The sequence below is a fragment of the Schistocerca piceifrons genome, chromosome 4 (genome assembly GCF_021461385.2).
Source record: "Schistocerca piceifrons isolate TAMUIC-IGC-003096 chromosome 4, iqSchPice1.1, whole genome shotgun sequence".
In the NCBI taxonomy this organism is placed as follows: Eukaryota; Metazoa; Arthropoda; class Insecta; order Orthoptera; family Acrididae; genus Schistocerca; species Schistocerca piceifrons.
Genome location: NC_060141.1, coordinates 838,577,591 through 838,590,899, shown reverse-complemented (window position 1 = coordinate 838,590,899; position 13,309 = coordinate 838,577,591).

Here is a 13,309-nt window from a genome sequence, read left to right as displayed (position 1 = left end):
CATCGGAATTAAATACAAAAGGCACAAAGCCGACTTAAGTACAAGACGACTGACTCTTCTTACTGTCTATGTTTTGAACCATTCCTGTGACACTAGTAATAGATTCCGATGCTTCACTTCAGGTATACTGTATCCCATGGACCTTCTTATTGACGACGAAACACAGAAATTGCATCGGAATTAAATAGAAAAGACACAATGCCGACATAAGTACAAGGAGACTGACTCTTCTTACTGACTATGATTTGAACAAATCCTGTGAGACCAGTTTAACATTCCGACGCTTCACTATATGTTTACTGTATCCCTTTGACCTTCTTGTTGACAGTGAAACACAGAAATTGCATCGGAATTAAATACAAAAGGCACAATGCCGACTTAAGTACAAGAAGACTGACTCTGTTTGCTGTGTATGTTTTGAACCATTCCAGTGCTATTAGTTATAGATTCCGGTGCTTCACTTCAGATTTACTGTATCCCTCTGACCTTCATATTGAGGATGAAACACAGTAATTGCATCGGAATTAAATACAAAAGGCACAATGCCGACTAATGTACAAGAAGACTGACTCCTCTTACTGCCTATGATTTGAACCTTTCCTGTGACACTAGATATAGATTCCGATGCTTCACTTCAGGTTTACTGTATCCCTTGGACCTTCTTATTGACGACGAAACACAGAAATTGATTCGGAATTAAATAGAAAGGGCACAATGCAGACTTATGTACAAGAAGACTGACTCTTCCTACTGTCTATCTTTTGAACCATTCCTGTGACACTAGTTATAGATTCCGATGCTTCACTTCAGGTTTACTGTATCCCTCTGACACTCTTATTGATGATGAAACACAGAAATTGCATCGGAGTTAAATACAAAAGGCACAATGCAGACTTAAGTTCAAGAAGACTGACTCTTCTTACTGTCTATGTTTTGAACCATTCCTGTGACACTAGTTATAGATTCCGAAGCTTCACTTCAGGTTTACTGTATACTTTGGACCTTCTTATTGACGATGAAACAAAGAATTTGCATCAAAATTGAATACAAAAGGCACAATGTCGACTTAACTACAAGAAGACTGACTCTTCTTCCTGTCTATGTTTTGAGCAATTCCTGTGACACTAGTTGTAGATTCCGATGCTTCACTTCAGGTTTACTGTATCCCTTGGACCTTCTTATCGACGATGAAACACAGAAATAGCATCGGAATTAAATACAAAAGGCACAAAGCCGACTTAAGTACAAGACGACTGACTCTTCTTACTGTCTATGTTTTGAACCATTCCTGTGACACTAGTAATAGATTCCGATGCTTCACTTCAGGTATACTGTATCCCATGGACCTTCTTATTGACGACGAAACACAGAAATTGCATCGGAATTAAATAGAAAAGGCACAATGCCGACATAAGTACAAGGAGACTGACTCTTCTTACTGACTATGATTTGAACATATCCTGTGAGACCAGTTTAACATTCCGACGCTTCACTATATGTTTACTGTATCCCTTTGACCTTCTTGTTGACAGTGAAACACAGAAATTACATCGGAATTAAATACAAAAGGCACAAAGCCGACTTATGTACAAGACGACTGACTCTTCTTACTGTCTATGTTTTGAACCATTCCTGTGACACTAGTAATAGATTCCGATGCTTCACTTCAGGTATACTGTATCCCATGGAACTTCTTATCGACGATGAAACACAGAAATAGCATCGGAATTAAATACAAAAGGCACAATGCCGACTAATGTACAAGAAGACTGACTCTACTGACTGTCTATGTTTCGAACCGTTCCTGTGACACTAGTTATAGATCCCAATGCTTCACTTCAGGTTTACTGTATCCCTCTGACCTTCTTATTTACGATGAAACACAGAAATTGCATGCGAATTAAATACAGAAGGCACAATGCCGACTTAACTATAAGAAGACTGACTCTTCTTACTGACTATGATTTGAACATCACCTGTGAGACCAGTTTTAGATTCCGATGATTCACTATATGTTTACTGTATCCCTTGGACCTTCTTATTGACGATGAAACACAGAAATTGCATCGGAATTAAATACAAAGGGCACAATGCCGACTTAAGTACAAGAAGACTGACTCTTCTTACTGTCTATATTTTGAACCATTCCTGTGACACTTGTTATAGATTCCGATGCTTCACTTCAGGTTTACTGTACCCCTTGGACCTTGTTATTGACGACGAAACACAGATATTGCGTCGGAATTAAATACAAAACGCACAATGCCGACTTATATACATGATGACTGGCTCTTCTTACTCTCTATGTTTTGAACCCTTCCTGTGAGACCGTTTTAGATTCCGATGCTTCACTTCATTTTTACTGCATCCCGTGGACCTTCTTATTGACGACGAAACACAGAAATTGCATCGGAATTAAGTAGAAAAGGCACATTGCCGACTTAAGTATAAGAAGACTGACTCTTCTTACTGAGTATGATTTAAACATTTCCTGTGAGACCAGTTTTAGATTCTGATGTTTCACTATATGTATACCCTATCCCTTGGACCTTATTGTTGACGATGAAACACAGAATTTGCATCGGAATTAAATACAAAAGGCACAATGCCGACTTAAGTACAAGAAGACTGACTCTTCCAACTGTCTATGTTTTGAACCATTCCTATGACACTAGTTATAGATTCCGATGCTTCACTTAAGGTTTACTGTATCCCTTGGACCTTCTTATTGATGATGAAACACAGAGATTGCATCGGAATGAAATACAAAATGCACAATGCCGACTTAAGTACAAGAAGACGGACTCTTCTTGCTGTGTATGTTTTGAACCTATTCTGTGACACTAGTTATAGATTCCGATGCTTCACTTCAGGTTTACTGTATCCCTCTGCCACTCTTATTGACTATGAAACACAGAAATTACATCGGAATTAAATACAAAAATCACAATGCCGATTTAAATACAAGGAGACTGACTCTTCTTACTGTCTACGTTTTGAACCATTCTGTGACACTAGTAATAGATTCCGAAGCTTCACTTCAGGTTTATTGTATCAGTTGGACCTTCTTATTGACGATGAAAAACAGAAATGGCATCGGAATTAAATACAAAAGGCACAATGCCGACTCAAATGCAAGAAGACTGAATCTTCCTACTGTCTATGTTTTGAACCATCCTGTGACACTAGTTATACATTCCGATGCTTCACTTCAGGTTTACTGTATCCCTCTGACCTTCTTATTGACGATGAAACACAGAAATTGCATCGGAATTAAATAGAAAAGGCACAATGCTGAGTTAAGTACAAGAAGACTGACTCTTCCAACTGTCTATGTTTTGAACCACTCCTGTGACACTAGTTATAGATTCCGATGCTTCACTTCAGGTTTACTGTATCCCTCTGACACTCTTATTGACGATGAAACACAGAAATTGCATCGGAGTTAAATACAAAAGGCACAATGCCGACTTAAGTTCAAGAAGGTTGACTCTTCTTACTGTCTATGTTTTGAACCATTCCTGTGACACTAGTTATAGATTCCGAAGCTTCACTTCAGGTTTACTGTATCCTTTGGACCTTCTTGTTGACGATGAAACAAAGAATTAGCATCAAAATTGAATACAAAAGGCACAATGTCGACTTAAGTACAAGAAGACTTACTCTTCTTCCTGTCTATGTTATGAGCAATTCCTGTGACACTAGTTGTAGATTCCGATGCTTCACTTCAGGTTTACTGTATCCCTTGGACCTTCTTATCGACGATGAAACACAGAAATAGCATCGGAATTAAATACAAAAGGCACAAAGCCGACTTAAGTACAAGACGACTGACTCTTCTTACTGTCTATGTTTTGAACCATTCCTGTGACACTAGTCATAGATTCCGATGCTTCACTTCAGGTTTACTGTATCCCTTGGACCATCTTATTGACGACGAAACACAGAAATTGAATCAGGATTAAATGCAACAGGCACAATTCCGACTTAAGTACAAGAAGACTGACCCTTCCTACTGTCTATGTTTTAACCATTCCTGTGACACTAGTTATAGATTCCGATGCTTTACTACAGGTTTACTGTATCCCTCTGACCTTCTTGTTGACGATGAAACACAGAAATTGCATCGGAATTAAATACAAAAGGCACAATGCCGACTCAAATACAAGATGACTGGCTCTTCTTACTCTCTATGTTTTGAACTTTTCCTGTGAGACGGGTATTAGATTCCGATGCTTCACTTCAGGTTTATTGTATCCCATGGACCTTCTTATTGACGACGAAACACAGAAATTGCATCGGAATTAAATAGAAAGGGCACAATGCAGACTTAAGTACAAGAAGACTGACTCTTCCTACTGTCTATCTTTTGAACCATTCCTGTGACACTAGTTATAGATTCCGATGCTTCACTTCAGGTTTTACTGTATCCCTCTGACATTCTTATTGACGATGAAACACAGACATTGCATCGGAATTAAATACAAACGGCACAGTGCCGACTTAAGTACAAGAAGACTGACTCTTCTTACTGACTATGTTGTGAACATTTCCTGTGAGACCACTTTTAGATTCCGATGCTTCACTATATGTTTACTGTATCCCTTGGACCTTCTTAATGAGGATGAAACACAGAAATTGCATCGGAATTAAATACAAAAGGCACAAAGCCGACTTAACTATAAGAAGACTGACTCTTCTTACTGACTATGATTTGAACATCTCCTGTGAGACCAGTTTTAGATTCCGATGATTCACTATATGTTTACTGTATCCCTTGGACCTTCTTATTGACGATGAAACACAGAAATTGCATCGGAAATAAATACAAAGGGCACAATGCCGACTTGAGTACAAGAAGACTGACTCTTCTTACTGTCTATGTTTTGAACCATTCCTGTGACACTTGTTATAGATTCCGATGCTTCACTTCAGGTTTACTGTACCCCTTGGACCTTGTTATTGACGATGAAACACAGAAATTGCATCGGAATTAAATACAAAACGCACAATGCCGACTTATATACATGATGACTGGCTCTTCTTACTCTCTATGTTTTGAACCTTTCCTGTGAGACCGGTTTTAGATTCCGATGCTTCACTTCAGGTTTACTGCATCCCGTGGACCTTCTTATTGACGTCGAAACACAGAAATTGCATCGGAATTAAGTAGAAAAGGCACATTGCCGACTTAAGTATAAGAAGACTGACTCTTCTTACTGAGTATGATTTAAACATTTCCTGTGAGACCAGTTTTAGATTCCGATGCTTCACTATATGTATACTGTATCCCTTGGACCTTATTATTGACGATGAAACACAGAATTTGCATCGGAATTAAATACAAAAGGCACAATGCCGTCTTAAGTACAAGAAGACTGACTCTTCCAACTGTCTATGTTTTGAACCATTCCTGTGACACTAGTTATAGATTCCGATGCTTCACTTAAGGTTTACTGTATCCCTTGGACCTTCTTATTGATGATGAAACACAGAGATTGCATCGGAATGAAATACAAAATGCACAATGCCGACTTAAGTACAAGAAGACGGACTCTTCTTGCTGTGTATGTTTTGAACCTATTCTGTGACTCTAGTTATAGATTCCGATGCTTCACTTCAGGTTTACTGTATCCCTCTGCCACTCTTATTGACTATGAAACACAGAAATTACATCGGAATTAAATACAAAAATCACAATGCCGATTTAAATACAAGGAGACTGACTCTTCTTACTGTCTACGTTTTGAACCATTCTGTGACACTAGTAATAGATTCCGAAGCTTCACTTCAGGTTTATTGTAACAGTTGGACCTTCTTATTGACGATGAAAAACAGAAATGGCATCGGAATTAAATACAAAAGGCACAATGCCGACTCAAATACAAGAAGACTGAATCTTCCTACTGTCTATGTTTTGAACCATCCTGTGACACTAGTTATACATTCCGATGCTTCACTTCAGGTTTACTGTATCCCTCTGACCTTCTTATTGACGATGAAACACAGAAATTGCATCGGAATTAAATACAAAAGGCACAATGCCGACTGAAATACAAGAGGACTGACTCTTCTTACTCTCTATGCTCTGAACTTTTCCTGTGAGACGGGTTTTAGATTCCGATGCTTCACTTCAGGTTTACTGTATCCCTTGGACCTTCCTATTGACGACGAAACACAGAAATTGCATCGGAATTAAATAGAAAAGGCACAATGCAGACATAAGTACAAGAAGACTGACTCTTCTTACTGACTATGATTTGAACATTTCCTGTGAGACCAGTTTTAGATTCCGATGCTTCACTATATGTTTACTGTATCCCTTGGACCTTCTTATTGACGATGAAAAACAGAAATTGCATCGGAATTAAATACCAAAGGCACAATGCCGACTTAAGTACAAGAAGGCTGACTCTTCTTACTGTCTATGTTTTGAACCAATCCTGTGACACTAGTTGCAGATTCCGATGCTTCACTTCAGGTTTACTGTATCCCTTCGACCTTGTTATTGACGATGAAACACAGAAATTGCATCCGATTTAAATACAAAAGGCACAATGCCGAGTCAAATACATGATGACTGACTCTCCCTACTCTCTATGTTTTAACCATTCCTGTGACACTAGTTATAGATTCCGATGCTTCACTTCACGTTTACTGTATCCCTCTGACCTTCTTATTGACGATGAAATACAGAAATTGCATCGGAATAAAATAGAAAAGGCACAATGCCGACTCAAATACAAGATGACTGGCTCTTCTTACTCTCTATGTTTTGAAACTTTCCTGTGAGGCCGGTTTTAGATTCCAATGCTTTACTTCAGGTTTACTGTATCCCTTGGACCTTCTAATTGACGACGAAACACAGAAATTGCATCGGAATTAAATTGAAAAGGCACAATGCTGACTTAAGTACAAGAAGACTGACTCTTCCAACTGTTTATGTTTTGAACCATTCCTGTGACACTAGTTATAGATTCCGATGCTTCACTTCAGGTTTACTGTATCCCTCTGACACTCTTATTGATGATGAAACACAGAAATTGCATCGGAGTTAAATACAAAAGGCACAATGCAGACTTAAGTTCAAGAAGACTGACTCTTCTTACTGTCTATGTTTCGAACCATTCCTGTGACACTAGTTATAGATTCCGAAGCTTCACTTCAGGTTTACTGTATCCTTTGGACCTTCTTATTGACGATGAAACAAAGAATTTGCATCAAAATTGAATACAAAAGGCACAATGTCGACTTAAGTACAAGAAGACTGACTCTTCTTCCTGTCTATGTTTTGAGCAATTCCTGTCACTAGTTGTAGATTCCGATGCTTCACATCAGGTTTACTGTATCCCTTGGACCTTCTTATCGACGATGAAACACAGAAATAGCATCGGAATTAAATACAAAAAGCACAAAGCCGACTTAAGTACAAGACGACTGACTCTTCTTACTGTCTATGTTTTGAACCATTCCTGTGACACTAGTAATAGATTCCGATGCTTCACTTCAGGTATACTGTATCCCATGGACCTTCTTATTGACGACGAAACACAGAAATTGCATCGGAATTAAATAGAAAAGGCACAATGCCGACATAAGTACAAGGAGACTGACTCTTCTTACTGACTATGATTTGAACATATCCTGTGAGACCAGTTTAACATTCCGACGCTTCACTATATGTTTACTGTATCCCTTTGACCTTCTTGTTGACAGTGAAACACAGAAATTGCATCGGAATTAAATACAAAAGGCACAATGCCGACTTAAGTACAAGAAGACTGACTCTGTTTGCTGTGTATGATTTGAACCATTCCAGTGCTATTAGTTATAGATTCCGGTGCTTCACTTCAGATTTACTGTATCCCTCTGACCTTCATATTGAGGATGAAACACAGTAATTGCATCGGAATTAAATACAAAAGGCACAATGCCGACTAATGTACAAGAAGACTGACTCCTCTTACTGCCTATGATTTGAACCTTTCCTGTGACACTAGATATAGATTCCGATGCTTCACTTCAGGTTTACTGTATCCCTTGGACCTTCTTATTGACGACGAAACACAGAAATTGATTCGGAATTAAATAGAAAGGGCACAATGCAGACTTATGTACAAGAAGACTGACTCTTCCTACTGTCTATCTTTTGAACCATTCCTGTGACACTAGTTATAGATTCCGATGCTTCACTTCAGGTTTACTGTATCCCTCTGACACTCTTATTGATGATGAAACACAGAAATTGCATCGGAGTTAAATACAAAAGGCACAATGCAGACTTAAGTTCAAGAAGACTGACTCTTCTTACTGTCTATGTTTTGAACCATTCCTGTGACACTAGTTATAGATTCCGAAGCTTCACTTCAGGTTTACTGTATACTTTGGACCTTCTTATTGACGATGAAACAAAGAATTTGCATCAAAATTGAATACAAAAGGCACAATGTCGACTTAACTACAAGAAGACTGACTCTTCTTCCTGTCTATGTTTTGAGCAATTCCTGTGACACTAGTTGTAGATTCCGATGCTTCACTTCAGGTTTACTGTATCCCTTGGACCTTCTTATAGACGATGAAACACAGAAATAGCATCGGAATTAAATACAAAAGGCACAAAGCCGACTTAAGTACAAGACGACTGACTCTTCTTACTGTCTATGTTTTGAACCATTCCTGTGACACTAGTAATAGATTCCGATGCTTCACTTCAGGTATACTGTATCCCATGGACCTTCTTATTGACGACGAAACACAGAAATTGCATCGGAATTAAATAGAAAAGGCACAATGCCGACATAAGTACAAGGAGACTGACTCTTCTTACTGACTATGATTTGAACATATCCTGTGAGACCAGTTTAACATTCCGACGCTTCACTATATGTTTACTGTATCCCTTTGACCTTCTTGTTGACAGTGAAACACAGAAATTACATCGGAATTAAATACAAAAGGCACAAAGCCGACTTATGTACAAGACGACTGACTCTTCTTACTGTCTATGTTTTGAACCATTCCTGTGACACTAGTAATAGATTCCGATGCTTCACTTCAGGTATACTGTATCCCATGGAACTTCTTATCGACGATGAAACACAGAAATAGCATCGGAATTAAATACAAAAGGCACAATGCCGACTAATGTACAAGAAGACTGACTCTACTGACTGTCTATGTTTCGAACCGTTCCTGTGACACTAGTTATAGATCCCAATGCTTCACTTCAGGTTTACTGTATCCCTCTGACCTTCTTATTTACGATGAAACACAGAAATTGCATGCGAATTAAATACAGAAGGCACAATGCCGACTTAATTACAAGAAGACTGACACTTCTTACTGTCTACGTTTTGAACCATTCCGGTGACACTAGTTATAGTTTTCGATGCTTCACTATATGTTTACTGTATCCCTTGGACCTTAATAATGAGGATGAAACACAGAAATTGCATCGGAATTAAATACAAAAGGCACAAAGCCGACTTAACTATAAGAAGACTGACTCTTCTTACTGACTATGATTTGAACATCACCTGTGAGACCAGTTTTAGATTCCGATGATTCACTATATGTTTACTGTATCCCTTGGACCTTCTTATTGACGATGAAACACAGAAATTGCATCGGAATTAAATACAAAGGGCACAATGCCGACTTAAGTACAAGAAGACTGACTCTTCTTACTGTCTATATTTTGAACCATTCCTGTGACACTTGTTATAGATTCCGATGCTTCACTTCAGGTTTACTGTACCCCTTGGACCTTGTTATTGACGACGAAACACAGATATTGCGTCGGAATTAAATACAAAACGCACAATGCCGACTTATATACATGATGACTGGCTCTTCTTACTCTCTATGTTTTGAACCTTTCCTGTGAGACCGTTTTAGATTCCGATGCTTCACTTCATTTTTACTGCATCCCGTGGACCTTCTTATTGACGACGAAACACAGAAATTGCATCGGAATTAAGTAGAAAAGGCACATTGCCGACTTAAGTATAAGAAGACTGACTCTTCTTACTGAGTATGATTTAAACATTTCCTGTGAGACCAGTTTTAGATTCTGATGTTTCACTATATGTATACCCTATCCCTTGGACCTTATTGTTGACGATGAAACACAGAATTTGCATCGGAATTAAATACAAAAGGCACAATGCCGACTTAAGTACAAGAAGACTGACTCTTCCAACTGTCTATGTTTTGAACCATTCCTATGACACTAGTTATAGATTCCGATGCTTCACTTAAGGTTTACTGTATCCCTTGGACCTTCTTATTGATGATGAAACACAGAGATTGCATCGGAATGAAATACAAAATGCACAATGCCGACTTAAGTACAAGAAGACGGACTCTTCTTGCTGTGTATGTTTTGAACCTATTCTGTGACACTAGTTATAGATTCCGATGCTTCACTTCAGGTTTACTGTATCCCTCTGCCACTCTTATTGACTATGAAACACAGAAATTACATCGGAATTAAATACAAAAATCACAATGCCGATTTAAATACAAGGAGACTGACTCTTCTTACTGTCTACGTTTTGAACCATTCTGTGACACTAGTAATAGATTCCGAAGCTTCACTTCAGGTTTATTGTATCAGTTGGACCTTCTTATTGACGATGAAAAACAGAAATGGCATCGGAATTAAATACAAAAGGCACAATGCCGACTCAAATGCAAGAAGACTGAATCTTCCTACTGTCTATGTTTTGAACCATCCTGTGACACTAGTTATACATTCCGATGCTTCACTTCAGGTTTACTGTATCCCTCTGACCTTCTTATTGACGATGAAACACAGAAATTGCATCGGAATTAAATAGAAAAGGCACAATGCTGAGTTAAGTACAAGAAGACTGACTCTTCCAACTGTCTATGTTTTGAACCACTCCTGTGACACTAGTTATAGATTCCGATGCTTCACTTCAGGTTTACTGTATCCCTCTGACACTCTTATTGACGATGAAACACAGAAATTGCATCGGAGTTAAATACAAAAGGCACAATGCCGACTTAAGTTCAAGAAGGTTGACTCTTCTTACTGTCTATGTTTTGAACCATTCCTGTGACACTAGTTATAGATTCCGAAGCTTCACTTCAGGTTTACTGTATCCTTTGGACCTTCTTGTTGACGATGAAACAAAGAATTAGCATCAAAATTGAATACAAAAGGCACAATGTCGACTTAAGTACAAGAAGACTTACTCTTCTTCCTGTCTATGTTATGAGCAATTCCTGTGACACTAGTTGTAGATTCCGATGCTTCACTTCAGGTTTACTGTATCCCTTGGACCTTCTTATCGACGATGAAACACAGAAATAGCATCGGAATTAAATACAAAAGGCACAAAGCCGACTTAAGTACAAGACGACTGACTCTTCTTACTGTCTATGTTTTGAACCATTCCTGTGACACTAGTCATAGATTCCGATGCTTCACTTCAGGTTTACTGTATCCCTTGGACCATCTTATTGACGACGAAACACAGAAATTGAATCAGGATTAAATGCAACAGGCACAATTCCGACTTAAGTACAAGAAGACTGACCCTTCCTACTGTCTATGTTTTAACCATTCCTGTGACACTAGTTATAGATTCCGATGCTTTACTACAGGTTTACTGTATCCCTCTGACCTTCTTGTTGACGATGAAACACAGAAATTGCATCGGAATTAAATACAAAAGGCACAATGCCGACTCAAATACAAGATGACTGGCTCTTCTTACTCTCTATGTTTTGAACTTTTCCTGTGAGACGGGTATTAGATTCCGATGCTTCACTTCAGGTTTATTGTATCCCATGGACCTTCTTATTGACGACGAAACACAGAAATTGCATCGGAATTAAATAGAAAGGGCACAATGCAGACTTAAGTACAAGAAGACTGACTCTTCCTACTGTCTATCTTTTGAACCATTCCTGTGACACTAGTTATAGATTCCGATGCTTCACTTCAGGTTTTACTGTATCCCTCTGACATTCTTATTGACGATGAAACACAGACATTGCATCGGAATTAAATACAAACGGCACAGTGCCGACTTAAGTACAAGAAGACTGACTCTTCTTACTGACTATGTTGTGAACATTTCCTGTGAGACCACTTTTAGATTCCGATGCTTCACTATATGTCTACTGTATCCCTTGGACCTTCTTAATGAGGATGAAACACAGAAATTGCATCGGAATTAAATACAAAAGGCACAAAGCCGACTTAACTATAAGAAGACTGACTCTTCTTACTGACTATGATTTGAACATCTCCTGTGAGACCAGTTTTAGATTCCGATGATTCACTATATGTTTACTGTATCCCTTGGACCTTCTTATTGACGATGAAACACAGAAATTGCATCGGAAATAAATACAAAGGGCACAATGCCGACTTGAGTACAAGAAGACTGACTCTTCTTACTGTCTATGTTTTGAACCATTCCTGTGACACTTGTTATAGATTCCGATGCTTCACTTCAGGTTTACTGTACCCCTTGGACCTTGTTATTGACGATGAAACACAGAAATTGCATCGGAATTAAATACAAAACGCACAATGCCGACTTATATACATGATGACTGGCTCTTCTTACTCTCTATGTTTTGAACCTTTCCTGTGAGACCGGTTTTAGATTCCGATGCTTCACTTCAGGTTTACTGCATCCCGTGGACCTTCTTATTGACGTCGAAACACAGAAATTGCATCGGAATTAAGTAGAAAAGGCACATTGCCGACTTAAGTATAAGAAGACTGACTCTTCTTACTGAGTATGATTTAAACATTTCCTGTGAGACCAGTTTTAGATTCCGATGCTTCACTATATGTATACTGTATCCCTTGGACCTTATTATTGACGATGAAACACAGAATTTGCATCGGAATTAAATACAAAAGGCACAATGCCGTCTTAAGTACAAGAAGACTGACTCTTCCAACTGTCTATGTTTTGAACCATTCCTGTGACACTAGTTATAGATTCCGATGCTTCACTTAAGGTTTACTGTATCCCTTGGACCTTCTTATTGATGATGAAACACAGAGATTGCATCGGAATGAAATACAAAATGCACAATGCCGACTTAAGTACAAGAAGACGGACTCTTCTTGCTGTGTATGTTTTGAACCTATTCTGTGACACTAGTTATAGATTCCGATGCTTCACTTCAGGTTTACTGTATCCCTCTGCCACTCTTATTGACTATGAAACACAGAAATTACATCGGAATTAAATACAAAAATCACAATGCCGATTTAAATACAAGGAGACTGACTCTTCTTACTGTCTACGTTTTG